Genomic DNA, 15011 nt, shown 5'->3' with positions numbered 1-15011 from the left:
TCTTTAGAACTAGGGCAAACAAGGCCAGCTTGGTGGGATGCCAGAATCATGACCAAATGTCCACCTGTCAGCTAAGCAAAGTAGCATTGGCAGAGTGAAGAATGCTGAGGTAGCAATCCCATTGCACTGCTGGTAACAGGCTCTGGTGAAATAGGTATGCCAGTGACATAAAGCCCAGCAAAGGAAGGAATGGCTGTTCTTCTGTTTTTAATTTTGTTGCTAGCAGAGGATTCTGATTATCTGCCCAAGGAGCATTGCATACGCATTTTTTTTTTTAAATGCTTTTAGTTCAATCTGGAATTGTGGATTTAAAAGGGTATGACTCTGTTTAGGATTGTGCCTTCAGCCAGGGCCAGATACAGGTTTTGGTGGGCCCTTAAAAGAGAGTGCCCGGAGGCTCTGCTCCTCCTTTCTACTGTGCAACATGGCTGTTTGTCTGCTGATGCCCAATATTGCCTTTCCAGTGATCACAGGGATCTCTTGATGGAAAGCGGAACAATCTCCTTCCACCAATATCTTATGCTAATAGCACTTAGAAGCCAACCATTATTTTTCAAGAATCCAGTTATTCAGTGGATCAGACCCTCATTAAGTGAAATCCTGGAGGGAGGAAATAACCCAAGCCCCATTCTACAGACAGACAGGCCCATTGCCTTTGGTCTAGTGCACGGAACAACATAAAAACAAAGAAAAGCCCAGCTGGATTAGACCAGTGGTCCATCTAATTCAGCATCCTCTCTCACACAGTGGCCAACCAGTTCTTCTGAAGAGAGATCCAACAACAGCCTGTCAACAGGGCAGAGAGGATGCCTTCCTCTGATGTTGCCTCCTCCTGGCACTGGTATTCAGAGCTTTACTTCCTCTGAATGTGGAGGTTCCCTCAGTCACCATGGCTAGTAGCCATTGATAGGCCTATCCTCCATGCATCTGTCTAATCTTCTTTTAAAGCCATGTATGCCTGTGGCCATCACTACATCCTCTAGCAGTGTATTCCACATTTTAATCACTTGCTAAGTAAAGAAGTATTTCCTTTTTTCCGTCCTGAATCTATTGCCCATCAACTTTCCTCAAGTGGTGATGTCTCAGGACAGGGAGCAAAAGTTCTCTGTCCACAACCTATACCCCATGCATAATGTTATAAACTTCTATCATGTCCCCCCCTTAGTTGTCTTTTTTCTAAGCTATAAAGTCCCAGACTCTTCAGCATTTTCTCATAAGAAAGGTGCTCCATGCCTTTTAATCATATTGGTTTCCCTCTTCTGCCTCCTCTCCTAGCAATTGCATCTTATGGTTGTACAGGGGTGGAATTCTAACAGGAGCTCCTTTGCATATTAGGCCACACACCCCTGATGTAGCCACGTGCTTACAAGGTTCTTTTTTGTAAGCTCTTGGTGGATTGGCTACATCAAGGGTGTGTGGCCTAATATGCAAGGAAGCTCCTGCTAGAATTCCACCCCTGTGGGTGTATATGTGTGTAGCAATGATGAACAGAAAAATAAATTCACTGAAAGGAAGCATAAGCTACAGTTTTACATGCTATCACAAACTTTTAGCAGTGTCACCTACATTTTTTTAAATTGGAATTGTGCAAAAGAATTATGGAACTAAGAGAATCATAATTCCTATTCATTGTTAGTATATGCTTACATTTTTTAGGCAGAAAATATAGAAGGTTCAGAGTATTTTAAAATGTTTAAAGTCTAGCCCTTGATTGTGTTATAGGATATAACTATTTTGGACCATATTTGATTTATCATCAGGCATTCCTTTACTGGATAGTTTTGGCATTGGCCTAAGTGAAGGACGAATGAGCTGAATTAATTCTTAAAATTGAACACTTTGGTATATGTGCAGGAATTCTGCTTTTATCTTCATGGACAGAGTGTGGAAGGATGCCAGTACTAGAGAGCAAAAGAAGAAAGAGAGCGAGAGAGAAATGGATGATTGCCAAAGACAGAAACATGTTGTCCATAACGGTTTATAAAGAACATCCTTTTGCCTTATATAATCTACCAGATGTTGCAGAATTGAATTTTTTTAAACACACACTCACATACACAAAACCCCTCCTACAAGTAATTCATGAGTCATGGGGTGCAACCAGAAATGAAAAGGATCTATTGGCTCATGTAATTAAAGTATTTGGTGGGACGCAGGATAAATGTTATTAAAAGATTTCAAAAGGCCTAGAAGTAAAATGTGTAAACAATTAAGTCACTTGTGGATGTTTTTTCCTTAACTTTGTTAAACTTTTTAGTTTCACTGAGCAAAACTGTTAAAAAATGCTACCACAAATGAACTAGAAGCATAAAAGTGCAAAGAAATGACTATACAGAATGAACATGTCATTTTTCAATCTGTCACATTTTTAACTTTACAGACAGTGGGTTGGTTCTAGATTAAATTGGCAATTTTAACTGATTCCCTTTTCTGGCTGCGGGTCCCCTGTTTGCCATTCCCCAGGGCCCCAAATCCCCCAGAACCACATTTTGCAGAGTAGCCTGCAGTGGAAGGAAGACAGCAGGGAAGTTCTTTTCTGCCTCTGAAAATTTGATCTAACTCAGTTACTTCATAGTTTACCATAGAGAGTACAGGAGTAGTGATAGGTGACAGGGAAGAATGAAAACAAAAAGTGCCAAATTAACTGCTTTCCCATCAATAAGAAACATTTTATCTAATAATCTGGAGTACACTGTATCATCTACACTGGTAATAAAAGAAATCTTAAACCAGGGCACTGTTTTTTATTTTAGAAAAGCCCAGCAGGAACTCATTTGCATATTAGGCCATACTTCCTGGCAGTGCCATTGTTTCACACATGGCTTTTTTGTAGAAAAAAAGCCCAGCAGGAACTCATTTGCATATTAGGGCACACCCTGATACCAAGCCAGTTAGAACTGCCTTCCTGTGTGTTCCTGCTAAAAAAAAAAGCCCTGCCTTAAATGCTTCTGGTTTTCTGATCCTCTCCTCCCCATAATCACAACAGTGAACTTGATAGGTAGTAAGATAGGACTTGCATAAGGAAGCATTTCTTTGGGGAGGGGTTGTGGTTCAGTAGAAGATCATCTGTTTCGTATGTGGAAGGTCTTTAGTTCAATCCCAGTTCAATTTCCATTTAAAAGGACCAGGCAGGAGGTGATGTGAAAGACCTCTGCCTGAGATCTTGGAGAGCTGCTGCCTGTCTGAGCAGACAGTACTGACTGAGCTGGACCAATGGTCTTCTGATTCAGTATAGGGCAGCTTTCATGTGTGTTCATACAGCACACCACTAAACACTCAATTCACCGCCAGAGCATGCAGCAATGACCACCAATCTAAATGCCTTTAACATTCTAACAATAACTATTTGCAATGATTCCTAAATGGAATATCCATGTTCAGAGGTAGAAAAATACAAGGCAGGTTGGCAACAGTAGGGGGTGGGGGTGGGAGACCATCCTTTGTGCCTGTACCTTCTGATTGGTCACTGTGAGAAACAGGATGTTGGACTCGATGGTTGCATGGTTTGATTCAGCAGGGCTCTTTTTTCTGCTCTTAAGTGGGTGCCATTTTTTTAAAAATGAAAGCTTTGGTGGCTTTATTATATCTAGGACAGTTATATTCTTTGTGGGACTTCAGGTAGCAAATATTATTCTCCTCTTCTCCACTCTACCTAAGTAGGTTAGGCTGACTATGACTATGTCACACAGAGGTCACAGATCTAGTCGAACCCTTTAACCGCCACACCAAGATGTTATAAATAAGGGCTACTGTGCTCTCCAACCTCAAGTGCTTCCTTTTTTCATGCCTACAGATCCTGTTGGAGTTTAGCAAAATCCCAGTAGTCATTCTGTATCAATAAATCTGAAGGGGCCAAAGAAACAGCAACACTAAAGTGCTTTCAGACTTCTCATCTAGTTATAAGAAAATTTTTCAAAAAGTTTATTAGTTTAGTAGTGAACATTTGCAACTTTTTTTTTAAAAAAAAGCTTGCTGGAATCACTCTTCAAACCAGGCATGGAAAAGGGTCTATTTGTCTGTGTCTCTCCAGGACTGAGGATTTGGGACAAGCAGTACACAAAAGTGCACGGCTTGCAAAAAAGGAGAGTGATTCTGTTTTTTGATGGGTGTTTCCTGTTTGAATCTATGTTTGGATACTCCAGCAACTGTATTTATTTGCTCTGTAATACAACCGTATTTATAAAAGCTGTCTTATCCCAGTCAACTTACAATCTACCTATTTCCATATTACTTTAAACTCAGAATGGCGTACATGGTTTGGTCTCCTCCTATGCCATCCCCAGAGCTTTTTTTGTTTGTTTGTATCCTGGACTCCTTTGCATATTAGGTTACGCCCCCCCTTGATGTAGCCAAGCCTCCAAGAGCTTATAGGGCTCTTCTTACAGGGCCTGCTGTTAGTTCTTGGAGGGCTACAGGGGGGTGTAGCCTAATATGCAAAGGAGTTCCTGCTACAGAAAAAGCCCTGGTTGTCCCAAAGGAGATTAGGCTGAAAGTTACTGTCCCATGGTCACCTAGTGACATTCATAACTGAATGGGAGTCTGGACCTGGTCTAACTTCTACACTACACTGGCTTCCAATTAATCATAGATAAGTGAGAAAAATAATATCAGATACATTCCTTACGTACCCAGTAAGGACAAAACAGGAAGAGAACATTACCATCTAATCTCTTTCATGAAAACACTGACCTAAAGATCTCCACATCCCTATTGGCAAATTAGATTTAAAAAAATTACATCCATGAAGAACAACATGAGTTTATCTCCCAAAGTCGTAATATTTGTAGGAAGCCCAGTGTTATGCAATACTCTAAAATGAATAAAATCAATTTGAGTATTGGACTGCTGGATGGCAGGGTGACCTTTGATCGCAATGAACAAGCACATGTGTTTTTGACAGCTCAGGTTTAAAAACTGAACAGTTTGGGAACACAGTTGAAATAAAGTGAGTCCAGCCAGCTCTGAATCAACCAAGAACACTTTTTTTTTCAAATTCCATTCCAATTCCTTATTTAACAAATGTCTAATTTGTGCTTGTAGTATTGTAATCTCCTTTATAATTTTCTTTTTCCCTGGCCTTTTCCTCAGTTCCCCTTCTTTTTTTCTTTATTTCATTTTGAATGTCCAACATGTTTTTCTTTTGCCCTTATTGTTTAATGTAATCAATATTCCTCTCATTACGGCTTTATAAGCATCCCACACCATCTGAAATTCTATATCATCTTGATCATTTATTTGGTAGAAAGCGTTAGTTTTATTTTCTAGAAATGTCACTAATTCTTTATTTTGTAGTAAATCCTCATTTAATCATCTTCTCACTTTTTTAGACAATTTTGTAATCCATAATATTGGGTTATGATCTGCACCTATCTTCGGTAAGATCTATTTTCTTAGTTATAAGGCCTAAGTCCTTTGTACTCCATAACATGTCAATTCTGAAAAAAGTATTATGTCTTGGTGAAAAAAAATGTATAATCTCGTACTTCAGGATTAAATTTTCTCCATATATCTTCCAGGTTTTCTTGTTTAACCAGTTCAAAGAAGGATTTTGGCAATTTTCCTTCTTTATTGTTATTTCCCCCCCGAGATCTGTCCAATGTATTCTGAATTGTTCCGTTAAAGTCTCCCATAATCATGACCTGGTCATATGTCACTTCATCAAGTTGTTTTATAATGTCTTAAAAAAAAATCTTTTGCCCCATTTGGTGCATACAGTCCCAATAATAAGTTTTTTTCGCATTTATTATTACTTCTACTGCCACAAATCTTCCATCTTTATCTTTAAATATTATTTTTGGGTCCTTGTTTAATATAAAAAATCACACCCCTTTTCTCCTGTTCAACTAATGAAAAAAATTCCAATCCCAATTGTTTATTCCATAAAAATTTATAATCCTTTTGTTTAATATGAACTTCTTGTAAGCAAATTATATTACAGTTTTGTTTTTTAATCCAATGAAATATTGCCTTTCTTTTTTGTGGTGAATTTAGTCCATTTACATTCCAAGATAATAATTTATAATCCATCATGGTGCAAATTCTTTATTTTCTTCTTAAAATTTACACAGCTCCTGTGTAGTTGTAATTGTAATCCTTCTGCCTTGTAGCTCAAAGCTCAAACCTTCAAGTATTATCCATCTATACCTCATTCCATTGTCACATACAACAGAAGTCCTTTGAGGGAGCGAATAAATCTGGAAAGTATTTGGCATGGCAACTGAAGAAAAAGAGAGGAAGTAAAATTATTAATAAAATTGTGGTTGATGGAAGAGAGATGGTAGATCAAGAAGGAATAAAGAGAGAATTTTTCAAGTACTATGCTAAATTATTTAAAGGTGTTAAAGTAAAGAAGGAAAGGATGGAAGCGTATTTGCAAAAGATTAAAATAGCACCCTTAACTGAATATATGAAAAAAAATTTGAATGATCCAATTGAAAAAATAGAAATTGATGCAGCGATTAACGCAATGAAAACTGGAAAAGCACCTGGGCCAGATGGACATACGGCAAAATTTTTTTGAAATTTTTAAAGAAGAATTAGTACCGAAACTTCAAAAATTGATGAATATGATAAGAATAAAAGGGAAAATACCAAATACATGGAAGGAAGCTGTAATTTCTTTGATTCCTAAGGAAGATAGAGATGTCACAAATGTAAAGAACTATAGACCAATTTCATTACTAAATAATGACTATAAGATATATACAAGAATTTTGGCAGAACGACTTAAACAATATTTGATAAATTTCATAAAGGAAGATCAAGCGGGATTTCTCCCTAAAAGGCAAATACGAGACATTATTAGAACTGTTGTAAATATTGTAGAATATTATGAAAGACATCCAGAGAAGGAAGTTGCATTATTCTTTGCGGATGCAGAGAAAGCTTTTGATAATTTGAACTGGGACTTTATGTTTGCAGTAATGGAGAAAATAGAGTTGGGGGAAAATTTTATAAGAATGATAAAGGCAATATATACTAAACAACGTGCAAGGTTATGTATAAATGCAGATCTTAAAGATTAAATGACAATCAGCAAAGGTATAAGACAAGGTTGTCCGCTTTCACCTTTGTTGTTTATGACTCTTGAAATTTTATTGATGCAAATACAAGATGATAAAGAAATAGAAGGGTTGCGAGTTAAAGGATTTATTTACAAATATAGAGCATTTGCAGATGATATAATGTTTATAAATGAAACCCTACACAAGTAACACCTTTGTTGTTAGCTAAAATACAAGAATATGGAGAACTGGCTGGATTTTATGTTGATAAAGAAAAATCAATTTTTTTATGTAAAAATATGCAAGTAAAAAAACAAAAGGAGTTGCAGAGACTAACAGGATGTGAAGTTACCTCTAAAGTAAAATATTTGGATGTGGAAATAACAATGAAGAACATTGACCTGTTCAAAAATAACTATGAAAAGCTATGGCGTAAAATGGATGAAGATGTGATAAAATGGAATAAGCTTAACTTATCATTGCTTGGAAGAATAGCTGCATTAAGATGAATATTTTGCCGAGAATAATGTATTTGTTTCAAACTATTCTGATTGTGAAAGACAGTAAACAATTTAACAAATGGCAAAGGAAGATTTCGGAATTTGTATGGGCTGGGAAGAAACCAAGGATTAAAATGAAAGTTTTAATAGATGCTAAAGAAAGAGGAGGATTCCAATTACCAGATTTAAGATTATATCATGAAGCAGTTTGTTTAGTGTGGATATAAGATTAGGTGATGCTGTTGAATAAAAAACTTTTAATGCTGGAAGGTCATGGAAATAAATTCTGCTGGCATGCTTATATGTATTATGGGAAGAAAAAGATGGATAGTTTTTTCTCTCACCATTATATAAGAAATAATTTGTTGAATACCTGGATGAAGTATAAGAAATATGGTGATGAAAGAAAACCATTATGGATAGTGCCAGCAGAAGTGATAAAAATAACAGCTGAGACAGGTGAGGGAAAATGGCTGTCATACAATCAACTATTAAAAATACGAAGTGGCAAAATAGAATTGAAAACTGCTGTGGAGTTGAATAACAAATACGATTGGTTTCAAATGCAACAAATAAAGAGTTTGGTGGAAAACGATATTAAAACTGAAGGAATAAGACAAGAGCAAACAGAAATGGAAAAAGTTCTGCTTGGAGATAATGAAAAATTAATTTCAAAAACTTATGTTCCTTTTAAAATGGTCTACAGAAGATGAAGTAGTGAAATCTCAAATGATTAAATGGGCAATAAATGTAAATAAAGAAATACAGATGGATACATGGGAATATTTATGGAAGAACTCTATGAAACTTTCAACATGTCAGAGTATTAAAATGATGTATAGATGGTATATGACTCCTAAAAAATTGGCAAAGATGAATAACAAGATGCCAGACAGATGTTGGAAATGTAAAAAACATGAAGGTTCTTTCTACCATATGTGGTGGACTTGTGAAAGAGCGAAAAAGTATTGGCAGGTGATCCAACAAGAAATTTCTAGGATCTTGGGATATGAATTCAAGAAAGCTGCAGAGACTTTTCTGTTGGGATTACAAATGGAAACATTTCCAAAAGAAGATAGAACTATAATTTGGTACTTGCTTTCAGCTGCTAGGACACTATATGAGCAGTTATGGAAGCAAGAAAAAATACCAGAGAAATGGGATTGGATTATAAAAGTTATGACATGGAGTGAGATGGACAAATTAACAAGAACTTTAAGAGACTATGATTTAGAAGATTTTAAAAGGGAGTGGAAAAAATTTAGAAGTTATGTAGAAGACAAGTGGAAAGTAAAAGGACATTGGACAATTTTTGATAATGATTTAACTTTAGAAGAAAGAAGAATATTAATTTTAGTTCTTAGGAATTAAGGGTACCTTTTAATGTTAGTATTTTGAGTAAATAACACTGGCGGGGGTCAAGTAACGGGGGAGGGGTGATTAGAATGAAGCATATGGGATAGATGAAAAGAAGTTATTAATGGAAATTATTACCATATGTTATCAATAAAATTGTTTAAAACAGAATCAGCCAAGAACACTTTATTGCAAGAAGAAACAGTCACAGAGGAACACAGGCAAAACTACAACTATATACAATCTGGCCAAGGTTAACCATGCCCCCCTAGCAGGCAACAGTTACTCCTATTGGTTCACTCCAGAATCCTTCATTTGCATCTCTTTGTTACAAGTTGTTACATGTCTAGCATCTTGATTGGTCAGTTATTCCATGCTTCAGGATATTGGTTTGCAAGGAGTGTCTATCTCAAGCTCAGACAAGAACCCCGTGAGATGGAATACATAACAATAGTATTATGATGACCCTCCAAGTTCAAACACAAGATCTTCAGCACTGAGAGCAGGTCCCTATAAGTTTAAAGTGAGGTCCTCCAACCTTGTTGAACTTCTGAGGACCTTTGAAATTCTGGAAGCAGGTAACGGGCCCCACAACAAAATGGCTGCCACAAGGCTGAACCAATAAAAGGTGTGAAACTAATTTAAAAATGGCAGCCATGAGGCCTGTGCTAAATATTAAGAACATTAGAAGAGTCCAAATGTTGTGAGGTCCCTCCGAATTTTAACAAGTTTCAATCCAAGTATCTTCATATGGCAAAGGCAGCTGTTTCTGAATGGTTGCTCTCTGCAGACACCTAGGCAGCATCCCCCAAGCTTTTCCAAAACACCTGCTGCTCCAATGAAGTTGAGGATAGACATTGTGGGCTCTTTGCTTTGATGGGGAGATGCTTTGGGGAAGGATTAAGAGAGCACTAAGAAACGTGTTGATAGATGCCATGCTGCCCATGGGCACCACGTTGGTACCATTGGCTTAGAATTTCTAAGCAGTAGCTAGACCTTTCCAGTGGCCTCAGGTAAGATATGTATGAAAAAAACTGATGCTGGTGTTTGGAGCTACTTCATAATTGGCAAGACCAAAGGTTAAGTTCCAGTACATCAGAATTAATTAATGGCACGGCTAGTCATAGCCTCACACTGGGTAGATAAACACCCACCCACATTAGAAGCCTGGTATCAAAGGCTGCGGGAAATGTTCATATTATGCAAAATCGCTTATAATTCATACGATATATCTTACAACCAATATGAAAGACATGTAAGTAAGAGGTTATACAGGTCTGCGATGTCTGATCATTCAAATATGGGATGAGTGTGGGCTGACTTGTGGTTGTCTGATCGGAAATGTGCAGATTTAAAATTAAGCGGTTCAAATAGTCATGGTGCAACCGCATTAAGTGTGACGTCTGACCACACCCATGTAGTGTCTGTTTGGTACCCCTTTTCTTTCTGAAAATGACATCCCACAGAATCAATATTATAGAAAGTCAATTTATTTTGACAGTTCTGTTGCTTATGTATATTATGCAACCAATTGTTAAACTTTGGTTAGTTTTATGTAATATGCAATGAAGGTCAGACTTTGAAGGATTGTAGCAAATTAGCTATAGCAAGGTATCTATTTGTTTCCATTGGTTTTCTGTTTGATTTTTAAATGTAATACTGTTGGATTAAAAAAAAAAAGCTAGGCGACTTTTCCCATCTTCCAATCCTTCCATTCTCGGCAAAGTTGATGATGCAGCAGGCCAGACAATAACAAAGAAAAAATGGGGCAGGCCTTGTTGCTTTGGCCTCTGTACCAGACAACTGGAAAAATGGCAAATGTCATTTCATTTTTTAAAAAAGGGGCCCAGAGTATTGAACCCAGTTAGTCTAGTGCCTGTTCCAAGTAAATTGTTATTAATGAGAGAATTGTTAAGCATATTTAGGAATAAAGGCTGTTGAGGGGGAAATTAGCATGGCTTCTGCAAAGGGAAGATCTATTTTGCTAACTTCTTGGAGTTCTTTGGAGCAGGTTAACAAGCATGTGGATGTGATCCAAGATAAATTATACATTTGGACTGCCAAAAGGCTTTAGGTAAGGTACTTAAACCAAGACTACTCAGTAAGCTTAGCAGTTATGGCATAAGAAGGCAGATTCTTTTACAGATTAAAAATCAGTTAAATGGCAGGAAGCAGAGAGTAGGAAGAAGAGAAGAAATTGGATTTATACTCTGCCCTTCGCCTACTCAAAGGAGTCTCAAGAGTATTTACAATCTCCTTTCCCCACAACACACACCCAGTGAGGTATGTGGGGCTGAGAGAACTTGTGACTGGCCCAAGGTCACACCAGCAGTTGCATGTGAAGGAGTGGGGAATCAAACCCAGTTCTCCCAGATAAGAGTCCACACACTTAAGCACTACACCAAATTGGGTCTCACTACATCAAACTGTCTATAAGAATATATAGACCAGGGGTGTCAAACTGGCTGTCATCTGCTTCGTTCTCCCTTTCTCTTGCTTCCTTCTGTATAACAATTTGCTTTGCAAGGCTTGCTCGATTGCACAGGAGCTACAGAGCAAAACCTCTATTTTCTCCATTGGCTGAGGCTCCTCTTTTGGGGAGGAAGTAGAGCTTGCTTTGCCAGGCTTGCTCAATCGCACAGAAGCTAGAGCAAAGTCTCTATTTTCTCAATTGGCTGAAGTGCCTCCTCTGAGGAGGAAGGGGAGGAGGCAGAGCTTGCTTTGCCAGGCTCTCCCAATTGCACAGCAGAACTACTGAGCCAAACCTCTATCCCTTCTGTTGGAAAAGGCTCCTGCCCCTCCTGGTTTCCTAGGGAAGGAAGGAAAGATCCAGAGCTTCCTTTGTTTAGTTCCCTGGATCCCATGGAAGAAATACAAAGAAAGCACTTTGAAGACCAATGCGTGCTAATGTTTTAAGCATGTTTTAAGTTTTTTAAAAAAAATATTTAATTGTGTTTCTCTGTATCCTTTATATAGTTTATATCTCTGCTACCTAATCTTAAATAGGTACACACAAGGCCTGGTCCAACATGGCCCAGCCCAACAAGGTCTCATTTGTCAGATTCAACCCTCGTAACAAATGAGTTTGACACCCCCGAGTAGCAGTAGGGCCCCACAAGGATTGGTATCGAGATCAGCATTTATTAATAAATAATTTTGAACTGGGCCTGAGCAGTGCAGTAGCCAAGTCTGCAGGTGATAACCAATTATTCAGGAAGGTAAAAAGTTATAGAAGCTTTAAACTGGGTTGAGTAGTCAACAATGTGATAAATGAAGTTCAGTGTGGGTAAGTGTTAAGACGATGCATATTGGAATTAACAACAAATTCTAATTTTAAATATATGCTGATGAGGTCTGAATCAACTGAAAGAAATCTTGGGGTTGCAGTGGAAATCTTGAAAATGCTGACCCAGTGAGGAACAGCAATGAAAAAGGCAAACTCCATGCTATTATTAGAAACCAACTGAAAATAAAACAGTCAATACTATGATGATCTTGTATAAATCTATGGTGAAACTTCATTTGGAATACTGTGCGCAGTTCTGGTCGCTGTATCTCACAAAGGATCACAAAATCATAGCATTGGAAGGGACCTCCAGGAGTCATGTAGTCCAACCTCCTGCAAAATGCGAGAAATTCACAAATACCCCTGGCTCCATGCCCAGAAGATGGCAAAAAAATAAATAAAAGACCCTTTAGCACTGATGCAACCCTTCCTGCCCTCCTTCGCATGATCAGCCTAAGTTCACAGAATCAGCATTGCTGTCATACGGCCATCTAGCCTCTGTTTAAAACCCTTCAAAGAAGGAGAGCCCACCACCTCCTGAGGATGCCAGTTTCACTAAGGAACTGCTCTATCAGGAAGTTCTTCCTAATGTTTAGCTGAAAACTCTATTGATAGAATTTCAACCCATTGGTTCTGGTCTGACCTTTTGAGTCAACAGAAAACAACTCTGCACCATCCTCTGTATGGCAGGATATTGTAGAGCTGGGAAAAGTAGAAAGAAAGGTGTGATTGGGATGTTGGAGCACCTTTCCTATGAAGAAGGGCTGGAAAGTCTGGGCCTTTTCAGTCTAGGAAAAAGATGGTGAAGCACAGACATGATAAAAGTTTATAACATTTTGCATGGGATGGAGAAAGCGGGTAGAAGAACCCTTTTGTTCCTCAGCTATACTACTAGAACTTTGGGCACCCAATGAAATTGCTGGGAAATAAGTACAGGAAAGATAATAATAATAATAATAATAATAATAATAATAATAATAACAACAACAACAACAACTTTATTTTTATATCCCGCCCTCCCCCGCCGAAGCGGGCTCAGGGCGGCTAACAGACATGGGGATCCCATGATTCATAAAACAATGTAAACAATTTAAATATATCAGTTGCATAATAGATTTTTAAAATAGATAAAATGTATAAAATGGGTGCTAAATACTGTAATCATAATATCCACAAGATGGCTAGATGTCAGATTAATCGGGTTCTATCTCGAAAGCAAGCTGGAAAAGAAATGTTTTGCAAGCCCTGCGGAATTGGTTCAGGTCCCGCAGGGCTCGAACCATCTCTGGAAGGTGGTTCCACCAACGAGGGGCCATCACTGAGAAGGCCTGCTCCCTAGTAGTAGATAAAAGAAGATAATTCTTTACAAAAGGAGAGCCGGTTTGGTGTAGTGGTTAAGTGCGTGTAGTCTTATCTGGGAGAACCAGGTTTGATTCCCCACTCCTCCACTTGCCCCTGCAGGAATGGGTCAGCCATAGCTCTCGCAGGAGTTGTCCTTGAAAGGGCAGCTTCTATGAGAGCTCTCTCAGCCCCACCTACCTCACAGGGTGTCTGTTGTAGGGGAAGAAGATAAAGGAGATTGTAAGGTGCTCTGAGATTCAGATTCAGAGAGAAGGGCAGGGTATAAATCTACAGTCTTCTTCACCTACCTTACAGGGTGTCTGTTGTGGGGGAGGAAGGTAAAGGACATTGTAAACCACTCTGAGATTCAGAATGAAAGTAAAAAGTAAAGGTAGTCCCCTGTGGACGGGGTATAAATCCAATATCGTCTTCTTAGTCAGCAAGTTATTAAACTGTGGAATTCACTGCCAGTGGAATTTTGGACCACCCAATTAATCTGAGCTCTCATTATTGCATTGGGGCAGGTCAATTACACCAACACACCAGCCAATGGATATGCTTTAAGTGTCTAGCTCTTGGAATAAGTTGAGAAAGAAACCCCCCCCCCCCCATTCCACAACCCTCACCCTGCCTATTGTTTTCAAATAGACTATTTGTATCTAAACAAAATGACATCCAAGGGCTGCCAAAAACAAATTTGGGAATGATACTGAAATCTATGGATCATTTGAACAAAATTAAATTGCAATGAAAAACAAATATTGCAGCAGTAACTGGAAGATTCCCTGGACAAGCCCTGACCTAACATGATAAAGGACGGTTCTCCATGGCCCAATTTATCTGTTGCAATGGCTGGGTAAGTTTGTTTTCTTCTCCAAACAGAAGGCTAATTCAGTGCAAGAAAATCTCCCCTACCAACTTACCCCTATCTCAACAAAAATCCATATAGAATATTCACAAACACTGTAGAGGAATTGAGGGCAAAGGAATAAATTCATTACCACTATGGAAATAACCCCATAAAGCGTGTAGTTCATGCAGGATTTTATCTAGCTAAAAAATGCAAAATACAAAAGTATACAAAGGACATATTGAGATTATTCACCCATGGGAAATGTTTACATTATTTTCCTTCTTTAAATTGAAAAGGGCCTCTATGGTGTGTGCAAATATGCTAAAGAAGAACGGGGGAAAGTTATCAACAAATTGTAATATAGCACAGGGTTTTGTACACCAACATAAAGGAAATGGCATTCTAACAGAAATATGCCCCATGCTGTTCAAAACAAAGCAGTTCACATTAAATTTCAAACCATTTTTTCCCTTAGTTTCCTTCAGGAAGTTATTGAGAGCAGTATGTATACAGCACATACTATTCTTCAAATTAAGCCTAACAGGTAAATGGGGAAGCTTTCTTTTGCTGATGGTGGCAAAGAAGAAAACAGAAACACTCAGAAATCACACAGACTTTATAAGGATCTCTTAAAAATGCTATAGAGTTTTATTATAAAATGTTTCCTATCC

The sequence above is a fragment of the Heteronotia binoei genome, chromosome 10, assembly GCF_032191835.1.
Source record: "Heteronotia binoei isolate CCM8104 ecotype False Entrance Well chromosome 10, APGP_CSIRO_Hbin_v1, whole genome shotgun sequence".
NCBI classification, from domain to species: domain Eukaryota; kingdom Metazoa; phylum Chordata; class Lepidosauria; order Squamata; family Gekkonidae; genus Heteronotia; species Heteronotia binoei.
Note: the sequence above shows the minus strand (reverse complement) of the source record.